The sequence below is a fragment of the Bombus affinis genome, chromosome 6 (assembly GCF_024516045.1).
Source record: "Bombus affinis isolate iyBomAffi1 chromosome 6, iyBomAffi1.2, whole genome shotgun sequence".
In the NCBI taxonomy this organism is placed as follows: Eukaryota; Metazoa; Arthropoda; class Insecta; order Hymenoptera; family Apidae; genus Bombus; species Bombus affinis.
Window position 1 is genome coordinate 6,819,971 of NC_066349.1, and position 12,671 is coordinate 6,832,641.

The 12,671-nt window shown below is 42.8% G+C and overlaps 1 protein-coding gene and 1 long non-coding RNA gene across 8 annotated transcripts in view; one reads left to right on the forward strand and one right to left on the reverse strand.

The window, feature by feature from the left end:
- The window catches only part of LOC126917939 (uncharacterized), a 33,442-nt gene that overhangs the window by 14,221 nt on the left and 6,550 nt on the right, over positions 1-12,671 (forward strand). For 2 of the 7 annotated variants that reach the window (XM_050725384.1, XM_050725391.1), the window contains exon 1: positions 11,155-12,349. The exons of 3 other annotated variants lie outside the window; for them this stretch is intronic. The gene's annotated coding sequence lies outside the window, so the exon portion shown is untranslated. Of the gene's footprint in view, positions 1-11,154; positions 12,350-12,671 lie in introns of those variants that run through there. 2 more of the 7 variants (XM_050725387.1, XM_050725389.1) reach the window with 2 other exon arrangements.
- Positions 3,809-6,386, reverse strand: LOC126917956 (uncharacterized). The gene is made up of 2 exons (XR_007711143.1): positions 6,245-6,386; positions 3,809-4,216 (listed from the first exon to the last, which is right to left on the reverse strand). It is a non-coding gene; the product is annotated as an uncharacterized LOC126917956 (long non-coding RNA).

Below are 12,671 nucleotides of genomic sequence, written 5' to 3' on the forward strand. Positions count from 1 at the left end.
TATTCCGCAGAAAGCTCCTCGCATATTTTCTGTCATCGTATCGTTGTTTACGCGCGAATGAAAATATTGAATATTAAAAGAAAAATTGAAACAATTGTTTCAAGCGACGGAAGAATGAATTCTTTTTTTCGGTACACCGTAAACATTCATGAGAACTTCCGGACTCACAAAATGACCATGTTATTCAGAAGAAACCAGGTATTAGATCCAATAATCTTTTGTTGCTCATCTTTGTGTTAGACGTTATTAGTTTCATTGCAATATCTTCGTAAGTTAATGTAGCACATTTTCTCACAGTGTTGTTAATAATCTTATATTTGATGCAAGATTAAATTCCAATAGGCAAACCTAAGATAAATAAATTAAGGAGATCAACACTAGTACAGTCGTTGATCTATTCACTAATATTATTGTCTAGCGAGTGTATTGTACTTAATATAAATAAAATAGAGACAAGCTAGTGGCGATGGTCCAGTTCGAATGGCAATCTAATTAAGCAAGAAGGCGGTCGCATATTTCAGACGAAGGTGAAGTTTTTATCGAATAACAGAAGCTTGACGTCTTTCCCCGGCCGTTTTGTTCGATTTTATGTAAGCCTGACGGATATCGGAAATCTTGCAAGCGGCTTCAACCCTGAAGAAGACCCTCGAGGGGCGATCGACACGGGTAAAGCAGTGACGAACAAGTGGATATGGAAAATAGTTATTCCTGTGTACGAGAAATACGACTATACTACGCGTGTTTTCCCACAGAAAAGAAATAGAGATTTGTTAGAAAGAGCCATTTTTAATTAACAAAATTAACTAGAGAGATATAACTTTAAATAATAATTATATAGTGTGGCTTTTAGTTAAAATGATTCTAAGAAGCAAATTATTTCTAACTTAAATTTTCTAATCCGAGCATCTGGAACTCAATTTGCCAAACGATCGATGCCAAGATACTTGTAATCATTGGAAGTCTGAAAAGGCACAGAGACAACGGCAAATTGCGACAGATAAGTAGAAAGAACAGAGTCTATTTAAGAAGGGAAGGAGGAAAACGAGGGACGTCTGCGATCGAGGAGGTAAAGACACTGAGCTGGCCTCGCCAGTATGATCCCGTTAACCAGGAGTTCATTTCATGGACTGACTCTTTCGTCGGGGGATGTTGCTTCTTCTTTTTTTTCTTCTTCTTCTTCTTCTTCTTCTTCTTCTTCTTTTACCCTGAGTCTGATGATAAAGGAATAAAAAGATTATACGAACGAATTTTATTATTTCTTAAACATCCTGGTTGGTTTCATAACAAGCGATATTCAGATCATCGCGATCGATGGTCTATGTTATTTTTAACGTTCAATGCTGCTAATACGTATTTCCCTTGCTCGCTTTTCTTCGACGATACATTTCTCGCGGAGCTATTAAAGTTAATCAATTACAATGAACCACTTTCTCGAACTAAACGATCTTCGTTAAGTTAGGATTTTGTTTCATGCCGCTATCGAAGAGCTCGAAACAAAAATTACCGTGAAATTTTTCGACATTTCAGATAATGACGTTTTCAAAATTTATTTTCGTATCATGATTCTCTTTTAGGTAGCTGATCTTCTGCACTTGAATAATTAAAAAGAACTACAAGCCGTTCCTGAAAGCTTTTTGTATCCTTAGGATAGACTTTAGGTCTATACTTCCTATAAAAAGTCGTGGCTTTTTCAAATAACTTCAGTTAGCCCCTCTGCTTGCTTTGCACAGCTGGCACGAACTTCTGGTGACAGTGGTGACGCGAAATTTCGCTCAAACCGTACCACATCTTACGAGATAAACGCTGACACTTAACTCTTTAGAAACAATATGAAGATACTTTACACTGTGTGGTTTCCGTTAGAAACGATAAAAATTCCACTTTGTGTGCAACAAATGAGTACTAATTACGCAATAATTAGAGGAAGCCGTTGCAACAGTCACTTAAAACGGTCGTCTGCAGACAAGTGCAGCAAAACAATCGGTCGTAACAGGTTGAATGAATCTTTCCTCCGTGAACAGGTTAACGAATAAAGTAAGTTTTTTCCTGTCCATGTCTTCCGGTCACTGTGGCCGTCTCTCTTGGGTCTGTCTCAGTCTGTCGAGCATTTGCATGCCCACGTCAATCGACGATGCATGTGTCCGCCGCCCACGATCCACGCTCACATACACGCGCATATGGTGATGCATCCAGAGTGCATCGGTCGATGGATGATTCGATCACCTTGCAATATCTGTCTGTGATACATGGTTCAGTGGTTTCTGCTTTAGCCTTTTTTCCTCCCCCTTTTTTTATGAATTGGCCACGATAGGTCTTCCTGTGAGTTATTGTTTTTGGCATCGAAGTTTAGAGTTGTTAAGCGGCTGTCACGAGAAAAGTTGTAATTGTATTATTTTTTCACAAACCCGTTCGATCGATATCAAAATGTATATTGATTAAATTGATATTTAATTTTTCATATAATAATAAAATTCTCTGTGCCTCTGTCTGTAAAACTTTGCAAGAAATTTTGAGTGAATTGATAGTAAAAACGTTTCAAAATGTTATCTTAAACAACGATATCTGTTAGGTTTCCATTAAAATATAGTAAATTGCAAATTGCATCGCAGTTAAATGTGACTGAAGGGTCCCATATAAGCCCTAATGCTCTGATACGTGAACACGCATGCCGGTATGTATATAGACACGCATGTGTAACGCATACATCGATGGTACGAGAAACCTATAGTCTCGTCTATTGAACCGAGTACAATGAGCGACGGGTATGGCCGCTATACCGGCTAACATAGTGCCAGCTTCGTGTTTAGCTCGTGTTAACGTTCCGTATAATCCGTACCGAGAGCATGGCTTTACAGGAAAATATGGACGTGAGAATGTAATTAGGGAATACTTGTGCGTGAACTTGAATCATAACTGGCCATTAACTCCTTATTTATACAATACACCGGGACCTTATCGCATGAAGTGTTCTAAGCGTTCATTAAGTGTTCATAAACCTTGATTTACTTCTTTGTCGTCTCATTATCAAAAACGTGTCGTCAATGTAACGCACTCCTCCTTTTAAAGACTTCATCTTCTCGCGTTGAAACATGGCTCTCCTTGTTTTTTTTTTTTTTTTCGTTAACCAGAAACAAGGACAGTCTCTGTGTGTTTTTTTTCATGTCGTAGAATCGTTCTGTGGGAAAGAAACGTGGTTGTTGTTGACCGTCGAAATCCGGCTACTTTCTCTCTTGGTTCCTTTCAAATTTTCACGATTCCGTACCCTCGACAAATTGTTGGGTACAACCCGTGCAGCCTGCGCTCTACATAGCAGAATGTGTATGTCGATTGTGTACCACGACACACGTAATAATACTCCATGCCCGTTATCTTCCCACACCTCCTCTCCTCCCTTTCCTCCATCCTCATCCCTCCCCCACCTACGCGTTCGATTTGCAGCACCCATATACGCGCATTCTGTGACTGCAGTCATCGGCTGAGCGCGAGTAGTACGTACTACGAATTGAATGAACGTGTCAGTAATCCTCGTACAGGATGTCCAATCAGCGCACGAGGATATACCATAGCGTTGCGTTTATCGATTTATAATAACACCCTTTGCCTGTATTTCTTGATTTTCGCGTTAACCGATAGTCCCACTTACCGTGTAGTTCAAACTGCTCGAAACGTAAAAATTGATATATAAATTTAACAGGAGCGTTCTGAATATTGCTCTACTGTTTACTTTTTTATAGATGTATCACTAATAAATTTTATTTAGTCTTTTACATTAGAAGACACATACGATGCAAAGGAAATAACAAATATATAATAACATAATTATCGTGGATTTATTATTAATGGATAATATTATTTCGATTGTACGGAATGTGTTAATACTTATGATCGGTAGTGTAAGTTAAGATGCTGATATAAATTTGGAACATTTCAATAAGTTGCCAATAATGTGAGATATGGTGGTGTATACAAAATTTTGGAAAACGGAGGCGATCAGGCGGAATTCACGATGGTCCCGGAACGGAATCATCTTTGCCAGGAGCAGATAATAGAGATTTAGTATCCTTTGATGCTGGTTCGCGAATCCATCAACGTCCACAAGGCTATGTTTCATCCGCTTGAGCGGTGCTTGGTCCAGAACCTGACGTTGTACGTCTCACATCGCGGAACGTCACCCGCACGGAACCGGTAAAAGTTCACGACCACCGCCGCATCGTGTCTGTTGAAACAGTGTCAACGTATTAATCACGATCATTAAAAAAAAGTTTCATTCAGCATCCAGAATTCCTGTTCCGGTTGCACTCGGTCGAACGCGCACTGGCGCAGCTGCGTCGGTTTGTTACCGTGTAGTGCAACGAGTGTGGAGAGTATACGAGAGAAAATACGAGGGTGAAGGAACGAACGGGGTAGAGAACGAGGGAAGAAGGAGAACTAAATAGCGAGAGAGAAAGAGAGAGAGAGAGAGAAGTCCATGGTATGTATGCACGTGGACTGCTATAGTGCTACACTGCGGTGGGATCGATTCGGCCGGAGGTGGAACCTCCCACCCCCATTTACAAGTCCCAATATACACCCCCGCAGCTCACCCTCCATCTCTTTCGCACCCTCGCGAAATATCCATAGGTTCGTTCGTCTCTTCGCTACCACCACCCGCCCTCTCTTTTTCCACTCTTGTCCTTTAACATCGTCGTGGTCGTGTTGCTTCTTGTCAGATTTTTTCCTCCCCTTCTTCCTTCTCTTTCTTTGCCTTGTTTCTTTTTTTTCCCCGGAAAACGAAGACAGAAATACATATACACACATTTGCTGATGGTAACAGCTATGGGTACGCATGAATGTTTGCTGCGATGTAACGATTATTCGACGTTATTAATCGTGTATGCTTTTAAGAGTATCTTTCTGTGATTTTTTCATTAAGGATATTAGACGAAGAATGATGATCTTAACGAGCATCGTGGTTCGCCATTCGTTGTTCACTGAATATATTCTTTATTGCGGTTGCGTTACTACTCCTCAGATAAAACCGATCGACACGTTCTACCGGTGAAAATTATGGCACTAAAGTTTAGATGCTGAAAAGACTATCGACGAAGATGCGAAGCGATCCGCGAGACAATGTATCCGGAGCACGCAACAATGGCCGATACGTTACAGTTTATATGGGCACGCGCTCGCACGAGTGGCGCATATTGTCGTGTGCGACGAATCAGAGTTCCACTTATCAACAAGACGCGAAATAAATGACCGAGCGTGCAACTCACAGTTATTGTGAAGTTCTCGATGCTGTTGGCGAATAGCTCGCTCGAGTAATTGACGGAATTGAGCCTGGACGAAGTGTCGATACGTAATCATGATTGATTAGCGTGCCACGATTGGTAAAATTAATTTTTGTCCATTGATATCGGCCGTAACACCTTTAATCTTCAAATGTACATCTGACTTAAAATAGAAAAGAAGAAAATTCCTATAATTAGAAGACTAGAGAGAGTGAATCAGGAGACGAAAATAGCCTATTAAAAATAATTTCAACCCTCGTGTAACGACCTATAAAACTCCAGTTAGTTAGTATCACAGAGTAACGTCTCGTACTGATTCGAGATTTTTAGTATTAATAGTCCGACGAAGTGTTTACAACGACCAACGCCGCACGACTCTTCTCTCCGTTGTATAGAATGGGAGGGCAGGGTGGGTGGTACATTCCACAGCTTCCAGGGAGGCCACTGAGCGCAGGAGGTTGCATTATATTCCGCTCCCTCGCTCTTATTATGCCAAAGCAACCTACACTACCGAGCGTTTACGTTGTGTAAGAGGCACGCGCACATCGACACATAACGTGTGTCTCCGTAGCACGACGTGTTCTTCAATCGTGTAGGATGCTAACCCTCTTCACGCACACATCGATTTCGCGATGGTACAATGGGTATATATTTCCGTGAACACCCGTTTATGCTGATGCACGTAGAAAGCAGCGGTATACGTTACTTCGCTATGTTTCTGAAATATGCGAACGAATATGTATATACGCCTCGATTTGTGATTCTCTTTTGCAAGAAGGGGCTATGAGCAAAACGAATTAGCAACTGGTATACTCGAGTGGGTGATTTGGTTGCTACGTTTCCCGTGAGTGTTGCGCGTCAGTAGTGCAACACGACACATAGATCGGCGAAGGGTGACGAGAAAAAGAAATACATTTCCGACCCTTGAAAAATTCGCTCGATGTGTGTCACGTTCCGCATTAAGGTTCACTTACTTGATTAATGAATAGCCACGATATTATTTACTTTGTCGAGCTATCATAGTGGTGATACGTAGACCATTGGCGTCGGTCGTGTGAAACTGTTTTCGTATCCTCAGTTCGCCGCGAGTGGTACGGCCTTGTCTTCCGTTGCCGCGTTGCGCCGTACTACTATACGTTGTATAGTTGCGTGCAATGTAGTCAGGCCCGCACTATATCTTCCTATAGTGATGCGCCATAGTGGCGCGCGCAGAGAGAATATGAGAAAACGGTACCGGCGAAGCTGGGTAGAAATGGAGATAGAGCAGGAGATGCGATTGAAGAGAGAGAACGAAATGTGGATAGAGATAGATACTACCAGCCTACGCTATAGAAAGAGACAGATGGTAAAGACTGGTGTGGGTGTAAGCGAGTGAGGGTTAGATGGGGGTAACTGAAAGATCGAGCGAGACACGGATATAAAAGCGTGGAATTTGTGTGAGTATCTTGCGAGAGAGAAGGATAGTTGGTGTTGATAGATCCGGGGAGTAGGGAGGAAGAAAGAGGGAGAAATACTACTGATGAGAATGGGGTAGTGAGGAAGAGAGGAAGAGAGGAGGAAAGGAAAGAGAGATAGAGGTATGGATATGAGAGTGTGTACGAAGTACTGGTAGAAAGAGGTAGTGTTCGTGTAGGTTGTGTTCAAAGTTGTGCAGACGTGTAGGTGAAAGAGTGACGGGGTGTAGCGGGGAGAGAATGGAGGGTAGGGGAAAGAGAAAATGAGAGAGTGGGGAGAGAGAGAGAGAGAGCTTCGGACCTTTCCCAGAAAGCAGAAAGCACGACGGAGCAATATCGCAGCGTCTGCCGGTGTTGTAAAACTGCTTTGGTCTCGCGTTTCGCTCGCCCCCACGCCGTTTTAATATGCCTCGTCTCGGTCCCTCGTTCTGCCCCCACTTTGGTTCTTTGCCGCTGTAGAGTTTAGGAAAGCCGGCGGTACCTGGGGTCAAGCCGCGTTTTCGGTTCTTTTTCATGAAAATTCGTATCAAGGCCCGATCAAACTGTCCCTTTTGAATGTCTTCACTTGCTGAAAATCTGCATCGTCTCCGACGCGGGGACAAGGGCCACTGACGTTAGGCAATTTTCTACGTGTTGGCTTCCAGTGAAGAGAGTTAATCGAACTCCTGACAGACGGCTTCAAAGAAACTGATGTTTTGTTTAAAACAGCTAAAGGGTCGCGATTCCAAGTACTTAAGAAAAACAATTCAAATATTAGGAAGAAATATTTGGGTATCTCGTATGGTATTTTATAGTTTTTCTACTTGGTGACTAAACGACAGATTGCAGGACGTTCCTTCTTTGCACATTGCACTTACGTACCTACGCTCAGCGTAAAACTGAGATTTCCCAAATTGGGTGTCCCACTTCCGACACTACATTCTGTGTTGTGTACCAGATAAGAAAATACGAGATCGGATATAGTGTATTTATTTCCTGATACTAGTTTACGCGGAGTACAACTAAATAGAAAATAGCTTAGTAAGTTGTACAGGAGAAACTCAAATTGTGAATTAGCGGACTGTCTCCAGAAATTCAAAATCTAGTCTGATCTCCAGTGCAAATTCTGGTATGTATATATGATACTGTAGGAAATGAAACGAGTATTGATAATCAACTTGGACGAACTCTGCCCTCTGCACTTTAGTCAGATGTTGCTTATAGAAAGCGTCAGAAAATCTTACGGAAACAAATGGACTCCGTGTATACATAGAGTTGGATAGGTAAAGCGTAATTTGATAAACTGGTTAGTTATCCAAAAAACTGTCTTCCCAGATCTCATTAACAATGCAGCTTATGCACCTCCGTGCATAGGCTATGGGTACTAAACGAATTATTTAGTCATTATTAAGTCATCAACTTCAACGATGAAATGGGAATGTAAATAACAAAAATTAGATGTTCGATCAGGAAAGCGCTACGATTGCAGCGTCAATCTTTATAACTCGTATATGTATGTTCATGGTTTGCCACGCACCTGTTCGTCGCGCGTACGCTTACGAGTCGCGACGTATGCACACTCAAGTGTGCATGAGGATGGGTAAACATCGTTCAGGAGACGTGCAGAATTTCGCGATGTGGCTCAAGAACGCGACCTTGATATTCAATCCAAACGACAACAGAGCACACGGGTGGAAAAGAAATCGAACACGGGCTAACTTCAGCGCTGCTCAATTATGTGCTTACGTAACAAATCGTTCGGTCGTTTGTCGCGATACGTTGAAACGTTTAGCGTCGTGCAACGTGACGTAAAATTTCAATGAAGCTTAATTGAAAGCACACCGGATCGTGTTTCATCTTTTTGGAATAGCGTCGTTCGGGATCACGTGTAATTAAAGGATTATCCGAGTGACCTTTTCAGTAAATCAGGACTGTCCTCATATAGTTAGCTTACCCTTCAACGCTTGATTCATTTCCATTCTATCTCATTCAATATCAACGACGTCGCAGCCTGTGCGTCCTATAATTTAGGGCGAAGATAAATATAGACGTGTTTCATCTTAAATATTACAACGAGTACCTTGTTTTGGATATTTTGTGTATTTGCACACTGAAATTTTTCATAAATGCATAAACATTCGCAATCTAGCTGTAGCAAAAGCATTAAGAAAATGTTTTGACGTAACATCTATTACGGCATCTGGAAAGTGACGAATATTGAAGTACTGTGGTAACCCGTCGAGTCTCCGGGTTCCTTTTCTGTAGGTTAATGCAGAGGTGAAAAATTCGTGTTGAAGCCATCGAGAGGAAGAACATATAACGCGAGTGTTAGGCCGCGCAGGGCTGGGAGATCTTTTTCGGTCGTTTTTTGATATTTTGTCGCAGCATGAATGTACCATTACTTTCTTGCTGAAAAAAGGAAAAATGAAGAAGTAGGAATAAGAAAAAAAGGAGAGATCGGGGGAGGAAAAAACAGAGAGAAAGACTGAAAGGAGACGAGCACAGGGTTGTCGCTGTACGCCTTCTACTTTCGCAGCGTAGCGACAATTACGGCAGTCGTGCAGCCCCGCGCAAGCGCCACGCTCTCTCGTTCGTTGAACCTCATCCGTGAGAGAAACTCGTCTCCCTGTGTGCGTGTGACAAAGAGAAAGAAAAATATAAATGTGAGAAACGAAGAAAGGCAAGTGAAGCAGAGAAAGAAGGAGAGAGGGTGAGGGAGAGAGCACGAAGAGAGGAAAAAGGAGAAAGACATCGCGAAAGAGAGAGCTGGAGTACTCGTAGACAATACCGCGCCAATTCTGCGACCAGCGCCACCTATGCAGGACTTTCCACTTTTAAAATGCATTACGTTGGAGCAAGAACCGGAGGATCGTGTTACGCGTATGAATTTTCAAACATCCGGATGGTTGCGCGAATATTTAGGTGACGATAAACTGGGTCCTGTTTAACCTTTGTAAAATTAGGTTTGAATAGTAGATTTTTAGTATACGAACCGGTATCGTTCGAACGTAACGAACGAATCGTTGCGCTATTAGAATCGACGCCAGGTCGATGATAAGTAAGCACTTAACCTCGTGCATGACTTTGTTTTCTGGATCGTCGAGTGCACTTTGGCGAATCTGATGGAAAAAGTCGTATGCAAGGGTAATGATAAGAATGATATAGTCACTTGGTGTACACTCGCTTATGTAACGATGGAAACCTGTTTGGTATACCGTGAATATATCTTCTATATCAGTGGTTTTCATGATTGTCGTTTTTGTAAATCGATCTCGACTATTTCACGATTTAAAAACGATCAGTTGTTGTGGTTCTAAACGTGTCGAGACATTATATCACGAGCTATATCGTAGTCCTTCGGACAAACACGGGAATTACCTTGGATGTTTCACGGAGGCTGGTCAATCGTTCGGATCGATAATACGCGGCGATTCTTCGCAGTTACACGCGGCCAGATCTTCCTATTTCCTGTTTATAAGCAAGGACTTTTGTATCGGAAGTTTAGAAGAGATATACAGTGGGCTAGAGAGTCCTCTGTGGCTAGGCTCGGAAATGTTGCCGCATACAATGTTACACATGCAAGGGAACTGTAGCCAAGCTTTTCACCGATGATACTCGATAATCGACGACTGTCCGCCAGCAAGTGTAACGAGGTTAATTTAAATAACTGCATCGTCTAACAGTTGAATCGGAACGTGTCTACGACGCACGTTCTCGTGAATTATTTTTCTAATTTTTACTCGTGCGTTTCATAATGAATGTAACATTTTTTGTTGAAAAACTCGATCGACTACTTCGATCGTATTCGAAAGCCTGCTCGGTAGCTGTACTATCCTACTTTTTTTTATCGTGAACTATGGTTGATGTCCACTTCTTTACCCGTTTAAATTAAAAAAAGAAAAAAGAAGAAGGCTAAAGGCAGTATGTATTTAATCTAGGAAAGTTAATAATACCGATCGTTAATTTTACACGCGTGTCTACGCGTAGGCGTAACCTATGGCTGTGTGTCTCGGCCAGTGGCGTGTAAGAGTGCGCAGAAAATAGAATTACTCTAGAAAGGCCACGGAATTTCACCGATGTAATCAATGAGCGGTTTCGTTCGAAAAACTCTATCACTCTCCACTTGAATCCATTGTTCCGTCGACACGTAGGTTTTCCTCTAACTACCGTTAGGGATAAATATTGGCGTGTATGTTTCGAACATTTACAACCACCACGGGAGAATTTTTGGAAAAAGACCGAAAATAGAGGCGAAGATTGATCGCTTGGAGAGTTGAATTGCGTTCGATCGGCCCGTTGAGAACCACGGCGTTTCATAGCACCATACACTGTATTACACATTCACAAACACGCATACTCCTACGTATAAAGTACGCGTGTACCCTTCACCAGTGCGGAGGAGAGAACCGAGGCGTCCCGAAGGTGACCGAGTAGCGGCGCCGAACGGAATCGTCATCGACGCAGCGTCGAGCTAGCTCCGCTCACTCTGCTCCGAGCTGTCGAACGCGACGCACGCGCCTCCGCTTCGCTTCTTCCTTCTCTACGAGTATACTCTCCGCACTTAAAGGCATATTTCCCTCGCTTTCTCGCCACCGAGTACTATCATCATCATCAAATGAGAGAGGAAGCCGGCTTTCTCTCTCTCTCTATCGAATTCGTTCCTGGGAATATTCAGTCAGTCTGTTCGTGAACATCCACCTAGTTTTCGCAACACCAGAGAACATATTATCCTGTTTGTTTTGCTCTCGCGCGTTTGCTTTGAATCTCTCATCGAGAAAGCCGTTTCTCCGCTCAGCTCTTCTTTCGTCTTGCACAGCCGCTTTTGCTCTTCGGATCCGTGCTGTTGCACCACACCGAGTTACGATGTCTTCCTACTAAAACGTTCCATGTTTAATCTCGTTCGTACCAGCCTTGATCATCGTCATATATCTTTTGGTGCTCGTACTCGAAGAACACGTATCCAGTTCCACGATCACCTACTCGTATTTTTTGCAACCATCGCTCCTGGAAAAATCTTTGTCTCGAATTATCGAACACCATTCAACGTAACGATATCGAATCTTCAGCATCCGTCTGCGTGATTTGCCGTGGAACGTTCTTCCAGTAAACGTTTTTCGAATTCGAAAATTTTTCAAGAATTATCGTAGGATCACCGATAAGATTGGCCGTTTCTCTGAAAAAGGCTATTTGCGTGCAGGCCCCGTGGGCAGTCAGACATTGTTGAATGTTCTGCTCCTGCTCAAGGCCCATACGGTTGTCCTCCATGGAGGACGCCGATCGCTCGGATCTCAGGGACGGCAGACGAGTTCGCGGGCAGAATGGTAACAGTTGGAGTTGCGAAACGACTTAAAGGCTTTGCCGTGATAACGGATTGTCGAGGTCGAGCCTCGTGTTTGGAGGTTCGGTTTTCACGAAAGGACAGAGTGGTGCGGAAGGTTAGTGGAGGGGGCAGAAGATCGTGCGGCTCGAAGGTAAAAATAGAATACAAGAAACGAAAGTAAATCAAACCGAACAGGATTAAGAAAAAAATACAGATACAAATAGGTAAAAAAAAAAAAAAGACGGAAGAGGGAGAGATAACGGAAGAGAAGAACCCTTCTACACCTAGTTTAGTCGTGGAGTTTTCTGGTATATAAGGGGTACAAGGTGCGCATGGTAACCGAAGGCAGACAGAAACCTCCCCCTCCTTCCCCATTCCACCCCTCTTTTCCTGCCAGCTTTGAATCAATAATCTCCGGCCAGGATTATATGCAGAGTCCCTTTTATATTTGGTGCCGTGATAAGAAAGATATCGACAGATTAAAGAGCACGCGGATTTGGGGATAACCGCGTAGCATTCGCAAACGTTTCTGGATACGCGACGCGACAAAATCACGGAGAACATTTATGATTGATTTATTTCCTCTTTTTCGCTGGCGTCACGTCGTGTCTTTCTCCGTTTACCGGTGCGCGGTATCGGCGCGCGGAT